Here is a 6,418-nt window from a genome sequence, read left to right as displayed (position 1 = left end):
TTATATTAATAATTTTAATTCATGTGATTACTATATTGTTTGTTTGTTTTACATTTTACAATTTTGTAACACTATTTTGTGGCACTATTTTGTAAGACTATTATACTAATAATTAACATTATTTGATTTATATTATTTATATATTAATAAATTTAATTCTTGTTATTACTATATTGTTTATTTGTTTTATGTTTTACTATATTGTAACACTATTTTGTAACATTATTATACTTATCATTATTATTATTTAATTCATGTTATTACTATATTAATAAATTTAATTCGCGTTATTAATATATTGTTTGTTTGTTTTATTTTTATGTTTTAAAATTTTGTAACACTATTGTGTGGCAATATTTTGTAACACTATTATACTGATCATTATCATTATTTAATTCATGTTATTATTATATTGATAATTTTAATTCATGTTATTACTATATTAACAATTTTAATTCATGTTATTACTATATTGTTTGTTTGTTTTATGTTTTATGTTTTTCTACATTGTAACACTATTTTGTAACACTATTAAACTAATCATTATCATTATCTAATTCATGTTATTACTATATTGTTTTTTTGTTTTATGTTTTATGTTTTACTATTTTGGAACACTATTTTGTGACACTATTATACTAATCATTATCATTATTTAATTCATGTTATTACTATATTGTTTGTTTGTTTTATGTTTTATGTTTTACTATTTTGTAACATTATAATAGTAGTAATTAACATTACATAATTCATGTTATTACTATATTAATAATTTTAATCCATGTTATTACTATATTCTTTGTTTGTTTTAAGTTTTATTTTTACTATTTTATAACACTATTTTGTAACACTATTATACTAATCTTATCCTTGTTTAATTCATGTTGTTGCTATATTAATAATTTTAATTCGTGTTGTTACTATATTGTTTTTTTGCTTTACGCCCTATGTTTTACTATATTGTAACACTATTTTGTATCACTATTATACTAATCATTATAATTGTTTAATTCATTTTATTACTATATTAATAATTTTAATTCATGTTATTATTATATTGTTTATTTTTTTATGTTTTATGTTCTACTATATTGTAGTACTATTTTGTAACAGTATTATACTAAATATTATCATTATTTATTTCACGTTATTACTATATTAATAATTTTAATTCATGTTATTACTATATTTTTTTTTGTTTGTTTTATGTTTTATTTTTTACTATTTTGTAACATTATTATACTAATATTATCATTATTTAATTCATGTTGTTACTATATTAATAATTTTAATTCATGTTATTACCATATTGTTTGTTTGTTTTATTTTTTTATGTTTTACTATATTGTAGCACTATATTGTAATACTATTTTGTAACACTATTATACTAATCATTGTAATTATTTAATTCATGGTATTACTATAGTAATAATTTTAATTCATTTTATTACTATATTAATAATTTTGATTCATGCTATTACTATATTGTTTGTTTGGTTTATGTTTTATGGTTTACTATTTTGTATCTCTATTTTGTAAAACTATTATACTAATCATTATCATTATTTATTTGATGGGTATTACTATATTAATATTTTTAATTCATGTTATTACTATATTGTTTTTTTGTTTCATGTTTTATGTTTTACTATTTTGTAACACTATTATACTAATCATTAATATTATTTATTTAATGTAATTGCTATATTAATAAATTTAATTCATGTTATTACCATATTGTTTGTTTGTTTTATGTTTTATGTTTTACTATTTTGTAACACTATTACACTAATCATTATCATTATTTAGTTCATGTTATTACTATATTAATATTTTTAATTCATGTTATTACTATATTGTTTGTTTGTTTTATGTTCTATGTTTTACTATATTGTAGCACTATTTTGTAACACTATTATACTAATCAATATCATTATTTAACTCATGTTATTACTATATTGTCCATTTGTTTAATATTATATGTTTTACTATTTTGTAACACTATTTTGTAACATTATTATACTAATCATTATCATTATTTATTTCATGTTATTACTATATTGTTTGTTTGTTTATTGTTTTAATATTTTGTAACACTACTAGACTAATCATTCTCATTATTTAATTAATGTTATTACTATATCAATAATTTTAATTCATGTTACTACAATATTGTTTGTTTGTTCTATGTTTTATGTTTTACTAATTTGTAAGACTATTTTGTAACACTATTATACTAATCATTATCATTATTTAATTCATGTTATTACTATATTGTTTATTTGCTCTAGGATTCATGTTTTACTAATATGTAACAGTATTTTGTAACACTATTATACTAATTATTATCATTTTTTAATTCACGTTATTACTATATTGTTTGTTTGGTTTATGTTTTATGTTTTACTATATTGTAACACTATTTTGTAACACTATTATGATAATCATTATCATTATTTAATTCATGTTATTATTATATTGTTTGTTTCTTTTATGTTTTTTGTTTTACTATATTGTAACACTATTTTGCAACACTATTATACTAATCATTATCATTATTTGATTCATGTTATTACTATATTAATAATTTCAGTTCATGTTGTTACTATATTGTTTGCTTGTTTTATTTTTTTTGTAACACTATTTTGTAACTTGATTATACCAATCATTATCATTATTTAATTCATGTTATTACTGTTTTAATAATTTTAATTCATGTTATTACTAAATTTATTTATTTATTTGATGTTATTACTATATTAATATTTTTAATTCATGTTATTACTATATTGTTTGTTTGTTTTATGATCTATGTTTTACTATATTGTAGCACTATTTTGAAACACTATTATACTAATCAATATCATTATTTAACTCATGTTATTACTATATTGTTCATTTGTTTTATATTATATGTTTTACTATTTTGTAACACTATTTTGTAACATTATTATACTAATCATTATCATTGTTTAATTCATGTTATTACTATATTGTTTATTTGCTCTAGGATTCATGTTTTACTAATATGTAACAATATTTCGTAACACTATTATACTAATTATTATCATTTTTTAATTCACGTTATTACTATATTGTCTGTTTGGTTTATGTTTTATGTTTTACTATATTGTAACACTATTTTGTAACACTATTATGCTAATCATTATCATTATTTAATTCATGTTATTACTATATTGTTTGTTTCTTTTATGTTTTTTGTTTTACTATATTTTAACACTATTTTGCAACACTATTATACTAATCATTATCATTATTTGATTCATGTTATTACTATATTAATAATTTCAATTCATGTTGTTACTATATTGTTTGCTTGTTTTATTATTTTTGTAACTTCTTCTTTTTTTTTTGTAAGCTAGGGAGAGACCTTCTTTTTCTATTAATTCGAATTGAAACCAATACGTAATCGTGGTGACCTCAACCCGCCCCGAGGGGAAACTGGGTTTATTGGCCACCTTAAGTTTTTAATGGCCATCCAAAAATAAAAAGTCCTGATTTTGTCTGTCCATGCTTTATAAACTAAACATTCATAGAGATTATCATAGTTTCTTGTCTACATTCTGTATTACAAAAAGAAGCTACAGTTGACTAACTATAAGTCAAAAAGATTTTTAAAAACCTCTAATTAACATGTCTTCATCTGCTGGTCCGTTGTGCCTGCCTGCTGCTCCATCTCTTTCTTGATACCGGGACTGCTGGTTTTTAACTGTTGCTGTATTTCTTCCATCTTCTTATCCTGCATTAACAAGGTGTTTTGAATGTTCCATAACTCCTTCAGATTTGGAATTCCCTGAGATAATTCAGCCATTTCCATGGCTACTTGTTCCATTGCCTTAGCTAGCAGTCTCTTCATTATCTAGTAGACATGAAGGGTCTACTTATATAATGTCATGCGTCCTCGCGTGTTGCCTGGATCCGGGAGGAGATATTCCCAGTCTTCTAATTCTGAGTCTGATTGACCCTGAATTGCCTCCTCTTCTTGCTGCTGAATAATCTTTCTGATATTTTGGTTAGTGTTTTCATAGTAGGCCTGTTCAGGGAACTGGACTTTCTTCCCTATGGATTTCCTTATTTTCCTAATTGATCCTGTTGCACGTTCTTCCCTGTTTCCAGCCCCTCCTTTTCCCCCTCTTCTGCATTGCCTGCGTCTCCCTCCTGCGCCTCCCCTTCGCCTATAACTTCCTCTGCCTCTCCTTCTTTTCTCTCCTGATGGGCTTCCGAATACCCCTTCTCCTTCTTGTTCCTGGTTACCCCAGGCAGCTTCTTCCCTGCTGCCCTGGACATTAAACCTCCCTGCCTCTGCCAATCGGCTTGTCCATATGCGCCTTGGTTCTCCTTCCTCTCTGTCCGAGTCAAACATTTCAACATCCTCCTCTGAGTCCTCTTGAACCGTGAGGATTTCCTTAGCTGTGGCTTCTTCCATTATTCCTTTCCCTTTTTTTCCTTGTCTCCTTGACCTCAGTTTCCTCCTTCTTCATCACTCCTCATCCATCTCCTCGTAGCCATTCTTTTCTCCTCTGCCATGTTGGCTCTTCGTTTTTTCGACCTCCTTTGCACTGCTGTTCTCCCTTCCAGTTCCCTGGCCTCCTTGTTTCTTCGCTCTGTCTTCGACACTTCAATACGAATTTGCCTCAACCGGCTGCATGAACCTTTCTTATGTCGCCGTCTCCTCCACCTACTTTCTATTTTATTTACCTTCTTCTTTTGCCACTTATTGTCTACCTCCCTACTCACCTCTCTTCGCCTTCTCTCCGTACTATCATACTCTTGTCCAATCTCTAACATCCTGACAGTTCCATCCTCCTCTGTCGTAATTCTATCATCCGCTTGCCTTGAGATGATATCCTTTGCGGTGATCCACTTGTCCTTGATCATCATTACCTGAAACTCTCTTGCTCTGTCGTGCTCCCTTACCTGCTCTGCATTTATTATCCTATACAGCGCCATTAACATCCCGATCGGGAGTCGCTTGTTGTCATCTTTATCTGGTTGCAAATTCATTATGGTCTTGGGTGATTATGTTTTTAAACTCTACCCATCTCGGGTTATTCTCTATTATAGTCCAGCTGTTGTCCATTCTTCTATCCGAATCCTTACTCCCCCAGTTAGCCAAAAGGTCTGCTGCCTTGTTTCCTTTTCGTCTAACGTGGTTAATAATTTTGTATTCTATTCTCTTTAGTAATTCTGCCACATCTTGGATAATCCAAGCTGTCCTCCAGCTCCTAGCAACCTGCTCCCAGCTCCTCCCATCATTTAGTTTACAGAGCATCTCTATTGTTACATGCGAGTCGCCTTCTATCTCCAAATTCATGTATCTGTTCCTCACTGCTATCCTTAATCCTTGATGCACTGCCCATAACTCTGCTTCGTTGTTAGTCATTTCTCCTCCCCATTCCGCATACACCCATCTTGTGTTTTCCTTACCGTCCCTAAACATTCCCCCAAAGCCTGCCGGCCCTGGGTTTCCTTTGGAAGCCCCATCAAAGTTCAGCTTGATGAAATTCTCTCTGGGGTATCTGAACTGGTTAGGACTTTGAATTTGAGTTCTCTGCTGATTCTCTTTTCTGGGATAGATCATGTCATATCCCAAATTTAATTTAGATACTATTGTCCTTTCCTCCTGGTTTGTTTTCCAATCCTCCTCATCCCAGGCCTCAGTCAAAATAGTTTCTTTTATAGATTTACAAATTTCCTCCCAAATTCTTGCAGGTTGGTTGCTTTTATCCCGAAAGATCCTTCTATTACGTTCCTTCCACAGAGACCATATCACAAAACCTACTGACAATTTCCAGATTCTCCTCACCACCTTGCAGGAGAATTGTCCTTTGCCCCATTGCAATATGGTATTTTTAATGTTGTTGGGGTCTCTATTTGACTTGCCAAAGAGCGTTCTAATCTCCTCCCATAGATTTCGGGCGAATGGACAATTATTCAATATGTGCTCCTAGGTTTCATTTCCTTTGTTACAGAGACTGCATCTTGATGGTCCATAGAAACCCCTTTTCTAGATTTTGTCCCATGTTAGGATTCGTTCTTTGCTCACTAACCATGTGAATATTGTTATCTTCGGCCACCACTTGTTGTCCCAAATAATTCTCCAATCTATAGTTTCTTCCTCACTTTCTTGCTACCTTGTCAAATAGTAGGCTTCTTTTACTGTAAAGGTTCCTTTCATTGCTTTTCCCCATATGAGAATATCCACCCTTGATCGCGCTTTTATCTTCCTCGATTCTAACTCTTTGGTATATATTTTCCCCAGCTCTTGATTTGTGTCTTCGTCCCATTCTTCTGGCTTTCTCCATACTCTCCATATTTCATTGGTTTCTCCTTCTTTCCAATAATCTCTCACATATTCCCGTCCTGCCCTGATCACTTTTTGTTGTACTTCTTGCAG

The sequence above is a fragment of the Pinus tabuliformis genome, chromosome J (assembly GCF_031772625.1).
Source record: "Pinus tabuliformis cultivar Carrire ecotype Pingquan chromosome J, CPIR1, whole genome shotgun sequence".
NCBI lineage: Eukaryota > Viridiplantae > Streptophyta > Pinopsida > Pinales > Pinaceae > Pinus > Pinus tabuliformis.
This window is presented reverse-complemented; position numbering follows the sequence as displayed.